At 37.7% G+C, this 26,249-nt stretch overlaps 1 protein-coding gene across 2 annotated transcripts in view; it reads right to left on the minus strand.

Annotated features, from left to right (window-relative positions):
* The window catches only part of PRKG1 (protein kinase cGMP-dependent 1), a 1,377,278-nt gene that overhangs the window by 358,844 nt on the left and 992,185 nt on the right, over window positions 1–26,249 (minus strand). The gene's annotated exons all lie outside the window — the stretch shown is intronic.

Genomic DNA, 26,249 nt, shown 5'->3' on the forward strand with positions numbered 1-26,249 from the left:
TCCACTAAAAATACAAAAATTAACCAGGCATGGCGGCACATGCCTGTAATCCCAGCTACTCCGGAGACTGAGGTGGGAGAATTGCTTGAACCCCGGAGGCAGACGTTGCAGTTAGCTGACACTATGCCACTGTACTCCAGCCTGGGCCACAGAATGAGACCCAGTCTCAAAAAAAAAAAAAAGAAAATAATTCAGATGTTGGCCAGGCAATGCTGGGAAGAAGATTATGTAGCTGGGGTCAAAGGAAAGTCTTTCCTTTTAACACTCTTCCACTTAAAGAAAAATGACATAGTGTTAAGTCTGAGGGTTTTGCCTTAAATTATCGGTAAAGCTCCTTCTTGATTCATTGATAACTCCTCAGCAATTGGTGGGTGAGTCCTATTTGATTAACAAAAACGTAGATAAATAAAATGGCAAGTTAATCAGTTTCAGTCTTCTATCTTCAGCTTTCTTAATTTATACATTGATGTTAAAACTATGGTTGTTGTTATTGTTTTAGTCTGGTTTGAGGTGTATTTATGACTATATTTAGAATAAACAATTTAATTATTCTCTTTGAATATCAAATAAAAATAAGTAAAGAATGAGTGACCCAGGACAATACTCTCTGTAGTTTCAAAATAGTTGATCAAATAAGTTAATAGTGAAGTATACATTTTAGACTACTATATACAATTGTGAAGTCTTTGTCTCAGGAACAGACTTACTATTTTTTATATATTAAAGCCATTTTTCCACTAACTATATCTTTGTGTGGGTCAACAGTAATTATGCATGAAGGTTCTTTGTCGTCAAACAGTTATATTAGCTGATCGCAAAATCAGTGTGGGAGCCACATTTGAGAGGTCAAAGTATACAGTATCTAATCCAAACTCCTTTGGAAAATATCCGATAACCTTTAAAATCAGTTAAGAAGCAGATGAAAGAAGGGGTCACTTTCCAGAATTCTTTTAGCTGGTGATTCCAAATCACCAGCACACTAAAAGGCTACCATGCGCTCCTCCACTTAGTAGCTGTTTTGTTCTTACAAATAGCTTCTTTTCTAGAGCATGGAATGGTAATTAGGATTTCATAGTTTGGTACAGCCAGCATTAGCATCATGGCTTTCTGTGCTGAGGATTAATAACGGTAGCCATAATGATGACAGAAAACGATAATAGTTCTAATTACTGATATTCATCTTAGGATGGTGAGCAGCTGTTAAAACACTCTTTAGGCGTTAAAGTTCAGTCACATATCTTTCTCCTCAAATAGAGAAAGCTTTAAAGCTAATTAGAAAGGAAGATTACAAATTCAAATGTCAGTCAGAGTATACCATAATTGTTCTTTATTAACACTTTTTCTCTCCCATCTCAAGCTTTCTGGCCCTTGAGCTTTTAAAGAAGCTGACACTGAAAGCAATGACAGAAGTCTCAGGAGGCCTCCTGATTTCCACTTAAAACACCTTTTTCAATTCGGTAAGGAAGTTTCTCATCTATCTGGATTTAGAGTGTGACCTGTTTCCTGAAAGTTGTCACAAACTCATATGCCTAGAAAGCCACAGTCTACTAGTAATTGCCTTATAGCACATGACATAATTACCAGAAAGGTATCCAAAGAATTAAGGTCTAGTTCATTGCTGCCAAAATCAGTTTCAAACACTTCATATAAAACCAGGGGGCAAACAATTTGCTGACTCCCGCCTTAAATGGAAATGTCAAAATTTTAGAATAACATAGTCTCAAGTGATAATATAAATCTTACAATAAAAGGGCAAGGAGAGAGGGAAGTGTCAACTTTTGTTTTCAATCCTAGTAATAGAAGGAGGGGTCATGGGAAAAGCACTGCAGAGATAGGCAGTATTTATTCCTGCTGTCTTTAGCCACCCACTTCCATTAGTTCCTGTTTCCTTAACTAAATAAATTGAGAATGTATAGCATATGAATGCATGGGTGTGTGTGTATGTGCATGTTTTTGTGTATGGTTGGTTGCTGCTGCCAATGTGTAACTTGACTTGCAATATTACTGTTACTATTTAACATACAGGTTTCCAGACTCCTTCCCTATTATATTAGTCCGTTTTCACTCTGCTGATACAGACATCCCAAGACTCGGTAATTTATAAAGAAAAAGAGGTTTGAAAGGGGCGGAGCAAGATGGCCAAATAGGAACAGCTCCAGTCTCCAACTCCCAGCGCGAGTGACACAGAAGACAGGTGATTTCTGCATTTTCAACTGAGGTACTGGGGTCATCTCTCTAGGGAGTGCCGAACAATCGGTGCTGGTCAGCTGCTGCAGCCTGACCAGCGAGAGCTGAAGCAGGGCGAGGCATCGCCTCACCTGGAAGCGCAAGGGGGAAGGAAATCCGTTTTCCTAGCCAGGGGAACTGAGACACACAACACCTGGAAAATCGGCTAACACCCACTCCAATACTGCGCTTTAAGGAAACTGGCACACCAGGAGAATATATCCCACACCTGGCCGGGAGGGTCCCACGCCCATGGAGCCTCCCTCACTGCTAACACAGCAGTCTGCGGCGATCTAACCGCAAGGCAGCAGCGAGGCTGGGGGAGGGGCGCCCGCCATTGCTGAGGCTTAAGTAGGTAAACAAAGCCGCTGGGAAGCTCGAACTGGGTGGAGCTCACATCAGCGCAAGGAAGCCTGCCTGTCTCTGTAGACTCCACCTCTGGGGACAGCCCACAGCTGAGGTGCAATAGGGGAAGCAGCGGGGGCGGTGCAGACGCGAACGACTCTGTCGGACAGGTTTGGGGAGAGCCGTGGATCTCCCAACACGGAGGTTGAGATCTGAGAACGGACAAACTGCCTGCTCAGGTGGGTCCCTGACCCCTGAGTAGCCTAGCTGGGAGACATCCCCCACTAGGGGCAGTCTGACACCCCACACTTCACAGGGTGGAGTCATCCCTGAGAGGAAACTTCCAAAGGAAGAATCAGACAGGTACACTCGCTGTTCAGCAATATTCTATCTTCGGCAACCTCTGCTGCTGATACCCAGGCAAACAGGGTCTGGAGTGGACCTCAAGCAATCTCCAACAGACCAACAGACAGTACTTCTGACTGTCAGACGGAAAACTATCAAACAGGAAGGACACCTATACCAAAACCCCATCAGTACGTCACCGTCATCAAAGACCAGAGACAGATAAAACCACAAAGATGGGGAAGAAGCAGGGCAGAAAAGCTGGAAATTCAAAAAATAAGAGCGCATCTCCCCCTGCAAAGGAGCGCAGCCCATCGCCAGCAACGGATCAAAGCTGGTCAGAGAATGACTTTGACGAGAGGAGAGAAGAAGGCTTCAGTCCATCAAACTTCTCAGAGCTAAAGGAGGAATTACGTACCCAGCGCAAAGAAACTAAAAATCTTGAAAAAAGAGTGGAAGAATTGACAGCTAGACTAATTAATGCAGAGAAGATCATAAACGAAATGACAGAGATGAAAACCATGACACGAGAAATACGTGACAAATGCACAAGCTTCAGTAACCGACTCGATCAACTGGAAGAAAGAGTATCAGCGATTGAGGATCAAATGAATGAAATGAAGCGAGAAGAGAAACCAAAAGAAAAAAGAAGAAAAAGAAATGAACAAAGCCTGCAAGAAGTATGGGATTATGTAAAAAGACCAAATCTACGTCTGATTGGGGTGCCTGAAAGTGAGGGGGAAAATGGAACCAAGTTGGAAAACACTCTTCAGGATATCATCCAGGAGAACTTCCCCAACCTAGTAGGGCAGGCCAACATTCAAATTCAGGAAATACAGAGAACACCGCAAAGATACTCCTCCAGAAGAGCAACTCCAAGACACATAATTGCCAGATTCACCAAAGTTGAAATGAAGGAAAAAATCTTAAGGGCAGCCAGAGAGAAGGGTCGGGTTACCCACAAAGGGAAGCCCATCAGACTAACAGCAGATCTCTCGGCAGAAACTCTACAAGCCAGAAGAGAGTGGGGGCCAATATTCAACGTTCCTAAAGAAAAGAATTTTCAACCCAGAATTTCATATCCAGCCAAACTAAGTTTCATCAGTGAAGGAGAAAGAAAATCCTTTACAGATAAGCAAATGCTTAGAGATTTTGTCACCACCAGGCCTGCCTAACAAGAGACCCTGAAGGAAGCCCTAAACATGGAAAGGGACAACCGGTACCAGCCATTGCAAAAACATGCCAAAATGTAAAGACCATCGAGGCTAGGAAGAAACTGCATCAACTAATGAGCAAAATAACCAGTTAATATCATATTGACAGGATCAAGTTCACACATAACAATATTAACCTTAAATGTCAATGGACTAAATGCTCCAATTAAAAGACACAGACTGGCAAACTGGATAAAGAGTCAACACCCATCAGTCTGCTGTATTCAGGAGACCCATCTCACATGCAGAGACATACATAGGCTCAAAATAAAGGGATGGAGGAAGATCTACCAAGCAAATGGAGAACAAAAAAAAGCAGGGGTTGCAATCCTAGTCTCTGATAAAACAGACCTTAAACCATCAAAGATCAAAAGAGACAAAGAAGGCCATTACATAATGGTAAAGGGATCAATTCAACAGGAAGAGCTAACTCTCCTAAATATATATGCACCCAATACAGGAGCACCCAGATTCATAAAGCAAGTCCTTAGAGACCTACAAAGAGAGAGACTCCCATACAATAATAATGGGAGACTTCAACACTCCACTGTCAACATTAGACAGATCAACGAGACAGAAAGTTAACAAGGATATCCAGGAATTGAACTCATCTCTGCACCAAGCGGACCTAATAGACATCTATAGAACTCTCCACCCCAAATCAACAGAATATACATTCTTCTCAGCACCACATCACACTTATTCCAAAAGTGACCACATAATTGGAAGTAAAGCACTCCTCAGCAAATGTACAAGAACAGAAATTATAACAAACTGTCTCTCAGACCACAGTGCAATCAAACTAGAACTCAGGACTAAGAAACTCAATCAAAACCGCTCAACTACATGGAAACTGAACAACCTGCTCCTGAATGACTACTGGGTACATAACGAAATGAAAGCAGAAATAAAGATGTTCTTTGAAACCAATGAGAACAAAGATACAACATACCAGAATCTCTGGGACACATTTAAAGCAGTGTGTAGAGGGAAATTTATAGCACTAAATGCCCACAAGAGAAAGCTGGAAAGATCTAAAATTGACACTCTAACATCACAATTAAAAGAACTAGAGAGGCAAGAGCAAACACATTCAAAAGCTAGCAGAAGGCAAGAAATAACTAAGATCAGAGCAGAACTGAAGGAGATAGAGACACAAAAAACCCTCCAAAAAATCAATGAATCCAGGAGTTGGTTTTTTGAAAAGATCAACAAAATTGACAGACCGCTAGCAAGACTAATAAAGAAGAAAAGAGAGAGGAATCAAATAGACGCAATAAAAAATGATAAAGGGGATATCACCACTGACCCCACAGAAATACAAACAACCATCAGAGAATACTATAAATGCCTCTACGCAAATCAACTAGAAAATCTAGAAGAAATGGATAATTTCCTGGACACTTACACTCTTCCAAGACTGAACCAGGAAGAAGTTGAATCCCTGAATAGACCAATAGCAGGCTCTGAAATTGAGGCAACAATTAATAGCCTACCCACGAAAAAAAGTCCAGGACCAGATGGATTCACAGCTGAATTCTACCAGAGGTACAAGGAGGAGCTGGTACCATTCCTTCTGAAACTATTCCAATCAATAGAAAAAGAGGGAATCCTCCCTAACTCATTTTATGAGGCCAACATCATCCTGATACCAAAGCCTGGCAGAGACACAACAAAAAAAGAGATTTTAGACCAATATCCCTGATGAACATCGATGCAAAAATTCTCAATAAAATACTGGCAAACCGGATTCAGCAGCACATCAAAAAGCTTATCCACCATGATCAAGTGGGCTTCATCCCTGGGATGCAAGGCTGGTTCAACATTCGCAAATCAATAAACGTAATCCAGCATATAAACAGAACCAAAGACAAGAACCACATGATTATCTCAATAGATGCAGAAAAGGCTTTTGACAAAATTCAACAGCCCTTATGCTAAAAATGCTCAATAAATTCGTATTGATGGAACGTACCTCAAAATATAAGAGCTATTTATGACAAACCCACAGCTAATCATACTGAATGGGCAAAAACTGGAAAAATTCCCTTTGAAAACTGGCACAAGACAGGGATGCCCTCTCTCACCACTCCTATTCAACATAGTGTTGGAAGTTCTGGCTAGGGCAATCAGGCAAGAGAAAGAAATCAAGAGTATCCAGTTAGGAAAAGAAGAAGTCAAATTGTCCCTGTTTGCAGATGACATGATTGTATATTTAGAAAACCCCATTGTCTCAGCCCAAAATCTCCTTAAGCTGATAAGCAACTTCAGCAAAGTCTCAGGATACAAAATTAATGTGCAAAAATCCCAAGCATTCTTATACACCAGTAACAGACAAGCAGAGAGCCAAATCAGGAATGAACTTCCATTCACAATTGCTTCAAAGAGAATAAAATACCTAGGAATCCAGCTTACAAGGGATGTAAAGGACCTCTTCAAGGAGAACTACAAACCACTGCTCAGTGAAATCAAAGAGGACACAAACAAATGGAAGAACATACCATGCTCATGGATAGGAAGAATCAATATCGTGAAAATGGCCATACTACCCAAGGTTATTTATAGATTCAATGCCATCCCCATCAAGCTACCAATACTTTCTTCACAGAATTGGAAAAAACTGCTTTAAAGTTCATATGGAACCAAAAAAGAGCCCGCATTGCCAAGACAATCCTAGGTCAAAAGGACAAAGCTGGAGGCATCACGCTACCTGACTTCAAACTATACTACAAGGCTACAGTAACCAAAACAGCATGGTACTGGTACCACAACAGAGAAATAGACCAATGGAACAGAACAGAGTCCTCAGAAATAATACCACACATCTACAGCCATCTGATCTTTGACAAACCTGAGAGAAACAGAAATGGGGAAAGGATTCCCTATTCAATAAATGGTGCTGGGAAAATTGGCTAGCCATAAGTAGAAAGCTGAAACTGGATCCTTTCCTTACCCCTTATACGAAAATTAATTCAAGATGGATTAGAGACTTAAATGTTAGACCTAATACCATAAAAACCCTAGAAGAAAATCTAGGTAGTACCATTCAGGACATAGGCATGGGCAAGGACTTCATGTCTAAAACACCAAAAGCAACGGCAGCAAAAGCAAAATTGACAAATGGGATCTCATTAAACTAAAGAGCTTTTGCACAGCAAAAGAAACTACCATCAGAGTGAACAGGCAACCTACAGAATGGGAGAAAATTTTTGCAACCTACTCATCTGACAAAGGGCTAATATCCAGAATCTACAAAGAACTCAAACAAATATACAAGAAAAAAACAAACAACCCCATCAAAAAGTGGGGAAAGGATATGAACAGACATTTCTCAAAAGAAGACATCCATACAGCCAACAGACACATGAAAAAATGCTCATCATCACTCGCCATCAGAGAAATGCAAATCAAAACCACAATGAGATACCATCTCACACCAGTTAGAATGGCAATCATTAAGAAGTCAGGAAACAACAGATGTTGGAGAGGATGTGGAGAAACAGGAACACTTTTACACTGTTGGTGGGATTGTAAACTAGTTCAACCATTATGGAAAACAGTATGGCGATTCCTCAAGGATCTAGAACTAGATGTACCATATGACCCAGCCATCCCACTACTGGGTATATACCCAAAGGATTATAAATTACTCTACTACAAAGACACATGCACACGTATGTTTATTGCGGCACTATTCACAATAGCAAAGACTTGGAATCAACCCAAATGTCCATCTGTGACAGACTGGATTAAGAAAATGTGGCACATATACACCATGGAATACTATGCAGCCATCAAAAAGGATGAGTTTGCGTCCTTTGTAGGGCATGGATGCAGCTGGAAACCATCATTCTTAGCAAACTATCACAAGAAGAGAAAACCAACACCGCATGTTCTCACTCATAGGTGGGAACTGAACAATGAGATCACTTGGACTCGGGAAGGGGAACATCACACACTGGGGCCTATCAGGGGGAGGGGGAGGAGGGAGGGATTGCATTGGGGAGTTATACATGATATAAACGTTATGCACATGTACCCTAGAACTTAAAGTATAATAAAAAATAAATAAATAAAATAAACAACAAAAAAATTAAAAAAAAAAAAAAGAGGTTTAAGGTTTAATGGACTTACAGTTCCATGTGACTGGAGAGGCCTCACAATCATGATGAAAGGTGAGAGGCACGTCTCACATGGTGGCAGACAAGAGAGAATGTGAGTCAAGTAAAAGGGGAAACACTTATGAAATCATCAGATCTCGTGAGATATATCACTACCACAAGAACAGTATGAGAGAAACCACTGCTATGATTCAATTATCTCCCACAATATGTCGAAATTATGGGAGCTACAATTCAAAATGAGATTTGGATGGGAACATAGTCAAACTATATCATCTATTGATACATTTCAGTAATTCTCAGGCGGCTTCTAGAAATCTATATTTTAAGCAACATCCCCAGGTGACACATATAATCAGTCTATTTCGGAAACAAATACAGGAATCAAGGTCTAGAACAAACTGAAAATTCATGGTGTAGTTGGGATCCAACCTTTGCCAGGCTGCAATGCTTTCTATTTTATCAATATAAAATTGATTACCTACAATTACCATGTAGAACTGCATACCAATCTTAACACTAAAAGGTATGGCAGGATTGCTGATCATGAGGTTTTGGAAGCAAGCAAACTTCTAGAGCTACTCAGGAGATAATATTCAGTTAAAAAAAACAAAACAAAACAAAACAAAAACTATGGTAGGCAAGAAATTTTCAGAGAAAATAACCCATAACTATGGAAAACTGATATGGCTACAAGCAGGCAGGACAGAAGGAATGCTTTCCTTATGCTTTTCAAATGTTGTGACAACTCTAGCCCCTTGAAAAACTCAGTAGCACCCAGGGCAAGTAGATGCACAGTTATCAGGGATGGGGAAGCAAAAAGGTGGGGCAAGCCACACATCCATGACAGCTTTGTTTTAAACAGTGGCGACAGCTGAGAACCAAAGGGCAGCTTTTCTTGGAATAAACTGTTCAGCAGCATCTCTTGGTATAAATGGCAATCCTCATCAGGAAGCACCATCTTTGAATACAAAAGACAAAGCTGGCTGAATCAATTCTGCTATGGGTCAAACATCCACAGAGGCTATTATCTCCCTCACCACCTTTTCTATTTCCAAACTTACACTCCTTCAATCCCAATTTCTGCTACTTTCTTTCACATTGCTCACTGTTCTCTCTTGTTACAGGTCATCTGGCCTAGCGTTGAGCTCAAGTGTGTTCTTCATGCCAATGTCATCTCATTATTTTGATTGCACACTTCTGGCCACATTAATTTTTTTCCTTAAACATGTTATTTCATATAGAAGTAATTTCTCATATGTTCAGAAAGAGATATTGATTTTTGTGATGCTACCATATCATGTTGTCATTTCATTATTACTAGAAAATGTTTTTCTCAATGGAATAACAATAAACAGTAAGAGCTAAAAATATGTTCTCATTACATGCCATGCATTGTGCTAAGTGCTTTAGATGGTGATTACATTTTATATTTTTTAAAAAGTCATTTCTAGTCTGATATATAAAGAGTTTGTAAGTCAACACTTTCATCCTTATAAGAAAAATAAAGCTGAACAAACTAAAGATCAATAGCATTTCTTAGAGTTTCATAAGAAAAGTCAAGTCACAGAGCAAACTGCTGCCCCCAAAATTAGAAAGACAGACTATGGGGTTCAATTTTAGGGGCAACTCCACACTTTCATCAGTTTTATCCCTAGAAACTCTATTGGGTCTTCATCGCAAATCTAGGAGAAAAATTATCTGTACTTTTTCTCAAGAGAAAAATAACCATTTTTGAAGTAAATTCCAAGCTCTCTGTTCTCCTTAACAAATCCTGCACTCAGAGGAAACTATTTCACCAGAGCCTAATTTGCTGGGATTTTATCAAGGATTAACCAACCTGGAAGAAGGCAAATATCCAGTCCAGTTCCCTCTAGCCTTTGATAAGAAGAAAGGAACATGCATAACTCCAGCTTGCTAAAATACTGACACCTTAACACAGGACCTATAGAAGAAATCCCCTTCACACATTATCACTACGTCAGTAGTGTCCCTGTATAACAATATTAAACCTACAGGACTATAAGCCTCAGAATCTGTTGAAGAACAAGTTCTCAGGGGAACTCAAAGACAAAATAGGAGTCAAAGACAAGGACACCAGAGGGAATTTTAACCCCTGACACTACAGCTACAACAAATGATAAACACAGTACAACGTCTTGCCAGATAGGAAAAAAAAACCCTCCTACTGAATACCTCCCTACTTCAATTTCTTTTACTCAAAACATCATACCTGAATTTCAAAAAAATTACGAGGCATACTAAAAGGCAAAACATAAAAGCAAACAAATAAAAACCCACAATGCAAAGACACAAAACAAGCCTTAGAACCAAAACCATGTATGGCAGAAATTTTGTAACTATCAGAAGAGGAATTTAAACCAACCATGAATAATATACTAAGAGTTCTAAACACACACACACACACACACACACACACACACAAACAGTCAACTTACAAGAACAGGTGAGTAATATAAGCAGAGAAATGAAAAATCTAAGAAAGAATCAAAAGAAAATGCTAGAAATTAAAAGATTTCAACAGAAATGAAGAATGTTTTGATAGGCCAATCAGTAGACTCAACATGGCTGAAGAAAGAGTCAGTGAGCTTGAAAGTATATAAATAAAAACTTCCAAAACTGGAATGCAAAGAAAAAAAAGGAATGACAAACAAAAAGAATATTCGAGAACTGAGGTACAATTCCAAAAGGTGTAACATATATGTAATTAGAATACCAGCATGATAAGAAAGAACATTAGGAACAGAAGAAATATTGCAATGAAAATGTCTGATGATTTTCCAAAATTAATGACAGACACAAAACCACAAATCCAGGGAGCTCAGAGAATATCAAACAGAATAAACACCCAATAATTCACACCTATGCGTATCACATCAAACTGATGAAAATTAAAGACAGAGAAAATCTTGAAAGAAGCGAGATGGGGAACAAACCACTTTGCCTATAGAGAAACGGATAAGAATTTTATCAGTCTTCTCTACAAAAGCCATACAAGCAAGAAGAGAATGGAGTGCAATATTTAAAGTGTTGAGAGAAAAAAGAAAACCAACCTAGCATTCTGTATTCCATGAAATTACTCTTCAAAAGTGAACGAGAAATAAAGACTTTCTTAGACAAATATTGAGGGAATTTGTTAACAGTAGACCTGCTTCACAAGAAATGTTAAAAGAAGGTCTTCAGAGAAATGGAAAATGATAAAGGTCAGAAACTCAGATCTACAAAAAATAAAAATAAAGGAAATAAGGCCAGGTGTGGTGGCTCATGCCTTTGATCACAGACCTTTGGGAAGCTGAGGTGGGCAGATTGCTTACATCCAGAAGTTCAAGACCAGCCTGGGCAACACGGTGAAACCCAGTCTCTACAAAAAGTAAAAATAAAAAAAATAGCTGAGTGTGATGGTGCACACCTATGGTCCACCTACTCCAGAGACCTAGGTTGGAGGATTGCTTGAGCCTGGGAGGTAGAGGTTGCAGTGAGCTATGATTGCATCATTGTACTCTAGCCTGGGCAACAAAATGAGACCCTGTCTCAAAAAAAAAAAAAGCATTAGAAAAGGAATAAATGAAGCAAAATAAATTCATTTATTTTTCTTATTCTTAATTGATTTAACAGATAATAACTGGTTCAAAATAATAAGATTAACAATATACTCAGTTATTAGAGATTACAAATAAATCTGACAGCAACCTTATAAGGGACAGGAATACTCTGTTATAAGGTACATATGCTATCTGTGAGGTGATGTAGTGTTAATTGAAAGATGACCTGAATTGGTGGTACACATACATTGCAAACTCAAGGGCAACCACAAAAAAATGTTAAAAAAAAAAAAAAAAAGAAATAGAAGTAGTATGCTAAAATTAATATTAGCAATATTAGAATATTACATCAATATTTTAAATATATAATATGCTATATATTATAATATAATCATAAATTAGCATGTAATAATATGCTAATATTAAGATGGTAGATATTAATCTAAATTATCTATAACTACTTTAAATTTGAACAGTCTAAATACACCAATTAAAATACAGAGTCTGTCAGAATGGATTTTTTAAAAAAATGTTATCTTAAAAAACCCACTTTAAATAAAAAGACAGAGATTAAAAGTTAAGAGATGCAAAAAGATATATCACACTAACACTAATAAAAAGAAGGAGGAATCACTATATTAATTTCAAAGAAACAAACCTCAGAACAAGAAAGGTTATCAGGAGTAAAGAGGGGCATTACATAATGATAAAGGATCAATTCTCCAAGAAGACATAACAATCCTTTATGTGTATATGCCAAAATATGTGAGGAAAAACTGATGAAAGTACAAGAAGAAATAGATGAATCCATTACTATAATTTGATATTTCAATACCCTGTTACTGGTAACTGATAGATCTAGCAGGTAGAATTTCAGTAAGGATGTAGTTCAACTGAACTGAACCATTAACCAGTCTAATTAATATTTCTAGAATATATCATCCAACAATAGCAGAATACACATTTTATTCAAGTTTACATGGAACATTCATCAGGATAAACTACACTCTGTGTCATAAAAAATTTCTTAACAAATTCAAAAGAATAAAAATTTTACAAAGTATGTGCTTAGACTATAATTAAATTAGAAATCAATAATAGAAAGCTGGAAAATTCTAGAAGTAACAGAAATTAAACAACACACTTCTAAAATAACACATGGCTCAAAGAAGAATCTCAAGAAAAATTAAAAACTATTTTGGGCTAACTGAAAATCAAAATGCAACTTACCAAAATTCCTGGAATGTAGCAGAAACAGTACTTAAAGAAACAATTATACCATTGAATGAATATATTACAAAAGAAGAAAGATCTAAAAATAAATAATCTAAGCTGTAATTTAGAAAACTAGAAAAATAAGATCAAATTACATCCAACATAAGCATTAGAAAAGAATTCATAAAAATCAAGTCATATATCAGTGAAACTGAAAACAAAAACACAATAGAGAAAATCTACAAAATCAAAAGTGGTTCTTTAAAAAGATCAATAAAATTGATAAATCCCGAGCAAGGCTAACCAAGAAAAAAAGAGAGGGAAGATACAAAGTACTAATATCATAAATGAAGAAAGGATCATCACTACTGATCCTATATGGACATTAAAAAGAAATAAAAAAAATAAACATTATAAACAACTCTAAATTGTTTATAATTTAGAAAAGTGGACCAATTCCTTAAAAGACATGACTACCAAAACACACACAAAGAGATATAATCTAAGTAGTCCTTTATCTATCAAAGAAACTAAATCAATAATTAATAACCTACCAAACAGAAGGCACTAGGCCCTAATGGATTCACGGGTTAATTCTACCAAATATTTAAGTAAAAAATAATACCAATTCTATATATTCTGGTTCACAAAATAGGAGAGAAAATACTTCCTACTTCATTCTCTGAGGCCAACATTACCTTTATACCAAAATTAGAAAAAGACATTACAAGAAAGAAAAACTACTGACCAATATCTCTCAGAAATATAGATGCCAAAATCTTCATCAGAATATTAACAAGTCAAATCTAACAATGCATAAAAAGAATGATATATCACGACCACATAGTGTTTATTCCAAGTGTGCAAGGCTTGTTCAACATTCAAAAATCAGTTACTGTAATCCAGCACATAACAGGCCAAAGAAGAAAAATCACATGATCCTATCAATAGATATAGAAAAAGCATTTCACAAAATTTAACATCCATTTATGATAAACACTCTTCATAAACTATGAATGGGGGTAACTTCTCCAGCTTTGTTAAAAACAACAACATAAAAACTACAAAGAGCCTACAGCTAACATACTTAACAGTGAGAAACTAGATGCTTTCCCATTAAGATCAAAACCAAGACAAGGATGTCCCCTCACACCACTCCTATTCAGCATTACATTAGAAGTCTCAGCTAATGCAATAAGACAATAAGAGGAAATAAAAAGGAGACAGATGGGGAAGGAAAGAATAAAATTGTCCTCAATCATAAATTACATGCTTGTCATTGTAGAGAATTCCAAATAATTGACCAAATAACTCCTGGAACTAGTAAGTGATTATACAAAGGTAGCAAGTTACAAGGTTAATATATAAAAGTCAATTGATTTCCTATGTACTCGCATGAATAATTGAAATTTGAAATTAAAACCACAATATAACTTATTTAGCAAAACTACTGAGATAGTAAAAGAGGGGGAAAAAGGAGGGATAAGTAGGTGGAAGAGGGTTTTTAGGGCAGTGAAACTATTCTGTATGATAATGTAATGGTGGATATATGACATTTTTCATTTGGCAAAATCCAAAATTCTGGGGGGGCAAAATCCAAAGAATAGAACTGTACAACACTCTACGGCAAATTACAGACTTTAATTAATAATAATATTTTAATCTTGGTTCATCAATTATAACAAATGTACCACACCAGTGCAACATGTTAAAAATAGAGTAAACTGTGAGTGGGAGAGAGGGAGTATATGAGAATTCTCTACTTTCTGTTCAGTTTTTCTGTAAACCTAAAACTGCTCTACAAATAATAAGGCCTACTCATAAGAAAAAAAAGTTATGTTTAAAAGTAAAATTAGAAACAGTTCTATGAGGTAGGTATTATTACTATCCCTCTTTTCCGGAAGAAAACAAATAGAGCTTAGGGGAGTTAAGTAACTTGCTCAGGGTCACATAGCTAAGGAATTATTGAACCACAATTAAAGGGTGCTGCCAATATTCAAACCCAGGCATTATAATTATATGGAGATACAAAGATAGGTATATAAACACACACATATATGCATATATATATATCCATATATGTAGGATCACTATCTCTATTCTGAAGACATGAAACTAAGCAGAAAGATAGAAGACACGAAAACTATAAGATTGTTAATTAGGAGATTCCCATAGACAAGCACTAAACTGTAACTGGGAAATCGGCAAGATGGCTACCAGAGGCCTTCACACCCTTGTGGAATGAACAGTAATTGACAACAGTTCAGCTCTCTGCCCGGGCCCTTATATTGGAAAATCAACATCTTCTACAAAAGTTTCTCGCTTCTTTAAAATATGTTTCTAAGGTTTGGCCTTCATCATATCTCCCCAGGATGGATAGGAAAAGGAGAAGGATGATAGAAGAAAAATGAATCTTATTCCTTTCCCATGATCTTTCTGTCCTTAGCGTCCCACACCTTCTTTGTTTTCCACCTTGATTGTGTATCCTTGAGAATCTCCTACCAGCAACCTCTACTCTACATGCTGTCACGATGAGTTCTTGTATTTCAGAAGGCATGCTCCCTGTACATGACACATTTTTAATCCAGTTGTGGTAATAAAGCATCCAAATGCAAAACAGAACAATTCTGTTTCATTCATTGGGCCACTCGGGTAGCACATATGTATTGTAAGCCTACTCAGACTACTGATTCAACAAATATTTATCGTTTATTTAATACCAGGCATAATTCTTCCACAAATCTTTGCTGTGCTGGAAACTTGGGATATATGTTAAGAGATACCCTGTGCTTAGGTACTTACAGAAAACTGGGAGACAGAGAAGTTACAGGCAATATAGGATCAAGCATGCAGCTTTGATAGTACAAACTGTACAAAAGGATTAAGAAAACAACAAACAAGATAGAGTAGAATTAGTCAGGGTAAACCACTTTAAAAAAAGGGGGGGGGCCTTCAATTTCACCTTAAAGAACATTTTTGGAAGAGGAAAGAGGATTCGGAGAGAGACAACTACTCTCATGCCTAGAAATTATTAACATCTGTAATGTAAACTGATTTGCACAAAGCAAAAAAAAAAAAAGAAAAAAACAAATCTGCAGAATGGTATTGCACTAGAGGTCTATTTATAAGACAAATCATGTTACCTTTATAAAGATAATAATTTTTAGGTGTAAATAATAAAAAAGAATGGTAGCTCTTCCCAGAGAGCTAAGAGGAGCTCACTTACAGAATCTCATAATAATCAAGGGAACATGTAGAACATGAGGCAAACAGAACATCCTTTCTCACAACTAGCCATCTCCTGAAAGCCTTGGTTGGTCACAGTTTGCTCCTCATTAACATTGACTGATTTGATGAATGCTCATTACTAAAATACTGCCTGCCCTGGTTCAGAGCCTTATCTACCAGGAAACAGACTTATACCCACTGGCCTAAGGAAATGCATGATTCCTTTTCCGCAGGGAAGCAGTAGGTTGCCCTTGCTATGGATTCAGAGAAGTACTCTGTAGCCAAAAGTCTTGGGGAGGCTTGGAACTGAATACCCACATTATCCCCTGCACCAAGTTGTTTGATAACTCTCCCTAGCACAAACAAGCTTTGTATTCTGTGGCTAAAACTAAAAGCCCAACTAGTTTTCTTATCTTTAGCCTCTTACTTGTAAGTACAAGTGGGCTTCTATTCTTCATTGATTTATGTCTTAGATTCCAACTGTGTACAAGCCTGTGAGCTAGGTTTTTTGGCAGCGACAAATATGTCTCGGATTAAGAAAAAAAATATAGTTGAAAATCTTGGGTCACTTTTAGTCAGGGCAATTTATCTAATTCAGACCAGTGTTCATCACTTGTCCCTGTAAAAGGAATTTGGAGCTCATCCTGATCTGCTCAGATGCTATCAAATGGCATTTTGTAAGCAGATCTCACACACATGCTGAAGGCAGGCCACTAATTGACAGTTTCACACAAATCCACTATTTGTTTACAAACCCTATAAATGACAGCAAATCACACAAATACCAAGCAGGTTTGTGTATTCTTACAGAGCAACCATTTCGAACACTTTCCATGAATGTTTTCTAGAAAGCTGATTTATTGCAGATTGGTTTCCTATTTGCAGAGCACATACATTTTAATGAATTACAAGCAGCATGGAGCAAAGCATGCATATTCTGGCAATAAAATGGCTAGAAACGCTTTGTTTCGGGTCTTGTGGAAAGCATAAAATGGATCCCTGTCACAACAAATTTAAAATGCTGACTGAGAAAAAGCTAATTACTCTCAGAAAAAAAAAAAAAAAATAAGTCAATATTTTCAGAAGGAAGTACAACCTATTTATAAGGAAGAGTCAGGGGTGGGATAATTTTTTTTTCATTAATTCCATAAATTTTCAAGATACAATGCAGTATAGTACTGAAAGGTACTGATTCCAGGGTCAGATTGCATAGGGTAAAATACCTCCCCATTTAATTCACTGTATTATCTGAGGCTCAGTCTTCCCACCTGACATTGGGACTAGGAATAATAATAATAATAGCATTATTATTATTACTCAGATGGGATTTGACCAATGGCTTTAGCCTGGCACAGAGTTTGCATCAATAAGTGGAAAGTATTACTGTTGTTTTAATCAACTGCATATAGGAACCCAGTTAAAGGAAATACGAATATAGTTTTGCTTTTAAGGAATTTATATCTCAAGTTATGTTCACATAACTAGACACCAATTTAAAGCAATGAACAAGCATTTGTTTTTTTCTATGAAACAATGGCTAAATTGACTTAAAAAATATGGGAGAGGGACCTCTCTATAGGGAGATAAATAAAAATAACTGAGGATTAGAACTAGAAATATCTTTGTTGAGAATGAAATACAGAATCTCAGACAGATGCAAAAAGTTAATATTGTTCAATCACTAAATCAATGTGTAAGTATCTACAACATCCCTACCAAATCTCTTTTACATGGCTACTTTTAAAACATGTATTATTTTTGTTAATGCTTAAAATTTTATACTATACTTTGCCATCATGATATTTCACATGGCTGTCAAGTCAAATGAGACCCCCAAGTACACATTCTTCTTATAAGCCCAAAACTCTCCTTCACTGAAATTATCGCAACTGAAATCAAAGTCCGTATGTACTTTTTAATAACAGCTTTAGCGAGATATTATAAAGTTTACCCATATAAAGAGTAAATTCAATGGTTTCAGTATATTCAGATTTGCACCATCTAATTTTAGACTGTTTCTATCATCCTAAAAAGAAATCCACACTCTTTTTTTTCTTTTTTTTTTTTTTTTTTTGAGACGGAGTCTTGCTCTGTCGCCCAGGCTGGAGTGCAGTGGCGCGATCTTGGCTCACAGCAACCTCTTTCTTCCAGGGTCAAGCAATTCTCTTCCCTCAGCCTCCCAAGTAGGTAGGACTACAGGTGTGTGCCACCACACTTGGCTATTTTTTTGTATTTGTATTTTTTTTATTATTATTTTTTGAGAAGGAGTCTCACTCAGTGCCAAGGCTGGAGTGCAGTGGCGCTATCTCGGCTCACTGCAAGCTCCGCCTCCCAGGTTCACGCCATTCTCCTGCTTCAGCCTCCCAAGTAGCTGGGACTACAGGCGCCCGCCACCACGCCCAGCTAATTTTTGGCATTTTTAGTAGAGATGGGGTTTCACTGTGTTAACCAGGATGGTCTTGATTTCCTGACCTCGTGATCCACCCGCCTCGGCCTCCCAAAGTGCTGGGATTACAGGCATGAGTCACCGCGCCCTACTTTTTTGTATTTTTAGTAGAGATGGGGTTTCACCATATTGGCCAGGCTTCTCTCCAACTCCTGACTTCAGGGGATCTGCCCGCCTCAGCCGCCCTAAGTGCTGGGATTACAGGCGTGAGCCACCGCGCCCGGCCCACACTCTTAATAGTCACTCACCTTCTCCACTGTCCTCCTTCAGCTCTAGCAACTACTAATCTACTTTATATAGAGATTTGTCTGTTTTATATACTTCATATAAATGAAATCATACAGTATGTGGCATTTAACTTTTATTTTTGTTTAACAAAATGCTTTCAAAGTCATCCATGTTGTAGCATGTATCAAGTCCTTCACCCATTTTAAAGTCAAGTAATATTTTATTGTTGAATATACCACGTTTTATTTACCCATCCATCAGCTGATGACCATTTGGGTTGTTTGTATTTTTTGAATATCATGAGTAATAATGCTATCAACTTTTGTGTAGAAGTTTTTATATAGACATGTGTTTCCAATTCTCTTGGGTATACACCTAGGAGTAGAATTGCTAGGTCACACAGTTACAAGAAAGGGGTCCTGATCCAGACCCCAAGAGAAGGTTCTTGGATATTAGGCAAGAAAGAGTTCAGGGTGAGTCCACAAAGTAAAGTGAAAGCAAGTTTATTAAGAAAGTAAAGGACTAAAGAATGGCTACTCCATAGACAGAGCAGCCCATATTGATGGTTATTTATTTCCTGATTATATGCTAAGCAAGGGGTGGATTATTCATGCCTTCCCTTTTTAGACCATTTAGGGTAACTTCCTGATGCTGCCATGGCATTTGTAAACTGTCATGGTGCTGGTGGGAGTATAGCAGTGAGGACGACCAGAGGTCACTCTTGTCGCCATATTGGTGTCGGTGGGTTTTAGCTGGGTTCTTTACTGAAACCTGTTTTATTAGCAAGGTCTTTATGATCTGTATTTTGTGCTGATTTCCTATCTTATTCTGTGACTTAGAGTGCCTTAACTGTCTGGGAATGCAGCCTAGTAGGTTTTAGCCTCATTTTACCCAGCTTCTACTCAAGATGGGGTTGCTCTGGTTCACACATCTCTGATAACACGGTAACTCCATGTTTAACATTTTGAGAAGTTGCCAAACTATTTTCCAGAGAAGGCACACCGTTTTCCAATCTCACCAGCTATGTGTAAAGGTTCAAATTTCTCTACGTCCTTGCCAATATTTGTTATTGTCTATTATTTTTGATTCTAGTCAATATGGTGGGTGTGAAGTAGTATGTTAACTGTGATTTTGACTTGCATTTCCCAAATGACTAATAATGTTAAGAAACTTTTTGTGTCCTTATAGTACTTTTGTATATCTTCTTTGGAGAAAGGTCAAATTCAGAGCATGTTAGGCCAAAGCAATTGAGAAAGAACAGGAACTTTTAATCTCTTCCAGCTTGGCTTTGAATAGCAAGAGCCAAACCTGAAGGAAGGGAAGAAAAAGTTTAGTTACAAACAACAGATTTCAAAGAAAACTAATAATGTTGCCATTTACCTTATCAGTGTCTTTCCTGAAGAGTCTAGGCCTATTTAGATTGATAAAAGAGAGAGCTTCACAGCACTCCAATAACTCCACCTAAGGCAGGACTTTTTCTCTGTATTACTCACAATTGGAGAGAATGCAAAGGAGTCTGGGATGATGTCAACACATCAGGAGGGTAAAACTGAGGAACAGCTGCACAGCTAAGACAACTAAATTATTTATCAGCCTGCTAGACCTGGCAGCAAGTGAGAGTAAGTTGGTTACATTAACTTCCTTTTCCCAAGAGGGTCCCTGGAATGTATAATCTGATATGCACTTCCTACTATATCATTAAGCAAGGGTGAGTTGAAATATGTTTTCTCTCTTTGTCTATTTTTTGTCTTTTTAAATAAACTTTCTTATAATGTCCCAATTAATAATTTAGTAAGAAATGTTATCTGTCCAAGACCTTGTCAGTGTCATATACATATAAATACCCAGTGAATAATAACATACATAAGTGCACCATCCAGGGACACAAATCAGAACAACTCATAAGTTAGGCTGACATGTTTCCAAGATCCAATCATGCAAAATTGGGAATCAAAGGTAGAGAGTTCTTAAAAGGTTAGTGAGACAGAAGTCTTTTATTCCAAGAAAATCTCATCAAATGTTTTAGAGGGAAAATTGGACATGAAATTAACTTTAATACAAGCAAAGAAGTGGTTCTGATATGCTTTGTTTCCTACCTAAAAATCAGGAGATCTAAACATAGCATCCATGCCCCACTTCTCTTCACATAGATAAAGGAACGGTACTCACATCAGGTGGTAAAAAGTGAATTTGTTGACTTAATTTGGTTCTGCAGTTTGGTGTTCTCAGTAAAGTTCAGTTTTCCTTAAGGTATCTAGACTTTTACTCCCCCATTTGTGAATGTGTAACCCCTCATTCAAATTGACTTTTAAGTACTTTTTGTGACATATTAGGTTAATCTTTGCTACTTTTCTCTATGAAAAAAAAAATTTTTATTTATCGCTTTCCTTTTTTTTTTTTTTTTTTTGAGGAGGAGTCTCACTCTGTCGCCCAGGCTGGAGTGCAGTGGCCGGATCTCAGCTCACTGCAAGCTCCGCCTCCCGGGTTTACGCCATTCTCCTGCCTCAGCCTCCCAAGTAGCTGGGACTACAGGCGCCCGCCACCTCGCCTGGCTAGTTTTTGTATTTTTAGTAGAGACGGGGTTTCATCGTGTTAGCCAGGATGGTCTCGATCTCCTGACCTCGTGATCCGCCCGTCTCGGCCTCCCAAAGTGCTGGGATTACAGGCTTGAGCCACCGTGCCCGGCCATCGCTTTCTTTAAAGGTATCACCACAGTCCCAACATTTAGATAATTACTTTTTTTTTTTTTTTTTTTTTTTTACTTTTGTCACTGACATTTCTCCATTGTGATTGAGTGGGAAATAATTGAAGAGAACTATTTCTTAGCTGGAGATTAGTTAGGGGTTCTTCAATCCATTTGAAAAATGCAATTCATGAATAGTGACATATCTTAGATATATAAGAGAAGAAAGAAAATGAGTTAACTTGTTATAGTAGGAAAGAGGAGATTGGATCCTATTTTATAATTTCACAATGTTTTCCTTTTCCCCCAGGTACTTCCTAGGCTCTCAGAATAGACTCAAATACATTCAATTAATTCAAATACATATTTTCACAATACTATATGGGATAGCATAGAGATTAATGCAACCAGTTTATAAAGTCAGAGTTTATAAAACTTCTATTTTATAAATTAAAAATGGCTTCTCTAGCAAAATAAATCTGAGTCCTAAAATAATCTCTAATATTTATTGTCTCAATTTGAGTCAAATATGGGATAAGTAGAGTATACTGCAGTGACAATAACAGTGAACACTTAGAGAGTCAAGTAAATTACTTGAACTTGTCTTTCAAAACACAGCCTAGGAAAATATTGAGATTACTGTGTTTGGTCTGGATAGGTTTTTGACCAAGAAACTCTTTATATCTGTAAGTATACACAGCTTTTCAAAGGCACCAGAGAAAACTCTTGTTTGTTCTTGAAGGAGTGATTCACTGTACAAAGGAAGTTATTCTAGTATGTTATATAAAGGAAAGATAAAAAGGTTCACTAAATTTCTACATGTTCTCACTTGTAAGTGACAGCTAAACATTGAATGCACATGGACATAAAAATGATAACAGTAGACACTGTGAGCTACTAGACAGGGATAGGGCGTGGGGGTTGAAAAACTACCTAATGGATACTTACGCTCACTACCTGGGTGACAAGATCCATTCCCTAGAGCTCAGCATCATGCAGTATCCTCGTGTAACAAACCTGTTCATGTACCCCTGTATCTAAAATAGAAGTTGGGTGGGCGCAGTCGCTCACACCTGTAATCCCAGCACTTTGGGAAGCCGAGGCGGGTGGGTCACCTGAGGTCAGGAGTTCAAGATCAGCCTGGCCAGCATGGTGAAACCCTGTCTCTACTAAAAATACAAAAATTAGTCAGGTATAGAGGCACGCACCCATAATCTCAGCTACTCAGGAGGCTGAGGCACAAAAATTGCTTGAAACAGGGAGATGAAGATGGCAGTGAGCTGAGATCACACCACCGCACTCCAGCCTGGGCAAGAGAGTGAGACTTCATCTCAAAAAAATAATAGTAATACAATAAAAGTTGAATTTTTAGAACAATAATAATAATAATGCCAATGAACAAACAAAAAGAATAAAGAGATTCATTACTGTAATCTCACGGGGAGAAACTCACAAGTGGGTGGTAAATTTATGCTAGAAATTTCAGAAGGGGATAGGTGGGGGCTGGGGAGGGCAATGGCAGAAATCACTCCTAAAGCCTTTTTTTTTTTATTTCTTCATTTTCAGAACAGGATTCCCCAGGTGTTGTACTCTTGCCTTCTTGTCACACTTATCTAACCATATCACTTTCAATATCATTATATTCAATGCTCTGTCTGGTTATACTTTATTTCTCTCAGTCTCTGTCTTTCCATATCACTTTTAAATTGTTTTCTCTTCTGCTGCAAGTATTGTTTTACAATGAATATTCAGAATGAATAGTCAATAAGAAATAAGTCCACATGCAAACCATCCACCCTCACCTGGGTTATTTTGCAGTAGACCTCTAACTGGCCTTTCCCTCGGTAATCCACTCTTCTCACAATAGTCAGAGAGATGTTATTAAAACATAACTCAGCTTATGTCACTTTACTACTTACAACCCTAAAAATCTCCCCATTATATTCAGAATAAAAACCAGACTCCTTATCATGACTGGCAGAACCCTCTGCAACTTGGTCCTGCTTAATTTTCTGTAGCCTCCTCTCAACACACTGCTACCACCCACAAATATTCCTTCTGTTCCTTAAGAACAGGAAACTCATTCCTACTTTAAAATGGTGTGTCTGCTCTTCCTTCCACCAGATGCACGTGGCTCCCCGTACGTTCATTTAGATCTTGGTTTAAATATCACCTCCTCGGAGAGTTCTTCCCTTAGTAACTACAGAAGTAGCCTTCTCACTTGATGTTATTTTCCTTCCTTCCTTTTCATAGTATCCTTCATTGAAACACACGCTATGAGAGCAGCACCCTGAATCTCCAGGACCTGAAACAATTCCTGACACATGGCAGGTGCTCCATAAATATTTGTCAAACAAACAAAGCTGTAAACTTCTTCGTTGAAGGCTTTAATGGTACTGCTTTCCTTTCAGAATAATCTGGGGTTCTTTCATCTTCTTGTGGCTATTTGAGAAAGACAGCTCAATTATTATGCAAGCACATTTCCCCTTAATGTTATGTGACTTCGATATTGCTTTCGCTCTTCCAAATTTGCTTCACTTTGTCTGATACATAATTTAGTTTCTCATTGTGCCTGTTTATTCAACTTGAGTTAAACACTATGTTTGTACTGGATACTGTATTTACATGTCTACTTTGCATTTTGTGTGTTTACTTCATTTTTACATCCTGAAAACAAATATGAGTACTTAATCATCTGTTTCCATTTTAATTCAGCATTGGTATGGACTGTACTATGGCTCACACAATCCAAACACAAATTAAGGCATCTTCTGATTAGAAAATCTGACATAAAATACTAAAATATTTCTTTGGTCAGAATTATTTATAGAGCTATGGCTTTTGTAACACAAAATAGCAAATACTTTTACAGCTGTGGAAAAGAAAGACGATGATTAAAGAATTTCATGGAGTCTTTGTTTTGTTGTTGTTGTTGTTGCTTTTAGGAGGTTGATTGGGGCTGATAAATTTGTGCTTTAGTTTGATTTAAAAACAACAATACGCAGTGTCACCAGAGAGTTCTTCAGTGTATTCAATAAAAAAAGCAAAAGGCAAAAGACCAACCTGGAAAAGTAGTTTTATATTTACAAAGGTTACAGGTCAGCACATTCAGAGAGAAATATAGCCAGTACTGTTTCTCATAAATTTTTATACTTGAACATAGGAGTCAAATGTGACAATGTTCTGCTTCACTTTGTGTTCACATAGATGAAGGAGACCAGTAAGTCATAGCAAAGCTGACTGCAAAAAGCCAACAGCTAAGAATCTCTATATGGATCACAGAATTACTGGTATTTTTTTTTTTTTGCCTGTGAGACAAAAGCATTTTCACTATCTTTCCAACTTATTCCTTCTTATAGCTTTATTCCAGAAATTCTTTAACCTCATGAGACTAAAAGTCACTGATCCTACCACTTCTCACTGGCCATTGCCCATCTGGTGTTTCTCTCCTCCTTGCCCTGTTTACATTTCAAGGTGAATCATTACAATCACTATCCATATGCACATTCAACTCCTCATTTTCTCTATCAACCACCCATCTTCTCCTGACAAAATAAAAATCCTGGTTAAATCCAGTTCTATACCTACCTGGAAAATGAATCCAGGTAAATGAATGAGGCTAAAAAACGGACACACAATCAAATGTTCTAGTGTCCAAGAGGGCTTAATATTCCCCTCTGACTAATCTTTTGACTAAACTTTAGACAGTCAGCTTCCTGACTCAAGGCTACTGATTTCCTTTCACTTAGAGCACTAACTTTTAAAGAACTTTCAGCTGAAAATTCTTAATCTGCCTCTTTGTGATGAAAATCTTCTCCCAGCTGATTTCACACCCCAGGAATATCTTTCTCAAGGACCTTGGAGCCATCCTTTAGAAATGTAATCTCAGAAGGAAGGAGACCGGTCCTTTTCTCTCAGTCTCTCCGGAGGATGGGACCCTAACTTTCATAAGGAACAAATAGCAAACACAGATGGCCTAATGACGATGGACAACTGCCTCGCTCCTAGAGTACCCCCACTGGAGTTACCTATGTGACTTTTCCACTAGCTTACCCCAGTGCTTAAAAGCTCTCCTACCTTTTGTTCCATGGATTTAAATATCCTTCCCCTATTGCAATAGTCTTGAATAAATGCTTTGTTGTCTGTTTAACTTAGATTTGGGATTGCTAACATCAAGCAGGGCCTTAATGATGCCTAGCAATCATACACTTTCCCTAGTCCATTCACTTTTCCATTTTTCTCCTACTTTCTTCCTCAAACCATTTGTACCTCTACCCCATCCCCAGTCTCATTTGATCACCTTGCTTTCTGTATCACTGTGAAAATAGAATATATCATCACAGACTTCCCACAGCTCCAGTCACTACATCAATCCACCCACCTGCATGTGTATCCAGATAGTCTACCTTCCCTGTTTCTAGAGGCACTATAACACCTATTCTCTTGTGCTTACTCAAGAGGCTATATGTGCAAGCCTCTCTGTCTCCTGCTTCAATAATGTTTTCTGTTCTTCTCTCAACCTGACTTTCCCTTTCCTATCTGCTGACCCCATTTCTCTCCTTATCTTTTCACCTAAATTAAAATCCAAGCTTTGCTGACTCTTCTCTAAGCTATTATCTTCTCTTGGATTTTAAC

The sequence above is a fragment of the Trachypithecus francoisi genome, unplaced genomic scaffold, assembly GCF_009764315.1.
Source record: "Trachypithecus francoisi isolate TF-2019V2 unplaced genomic scaffold, Tfra_2.0 Contig00586, whole genome shotgun sequence".
NCBI lineage: Eukaryota > Metazoa > Chordata > Mammalia > Primates > Cercopithecidae > Trachypithecus > Trachypithecus francoisi.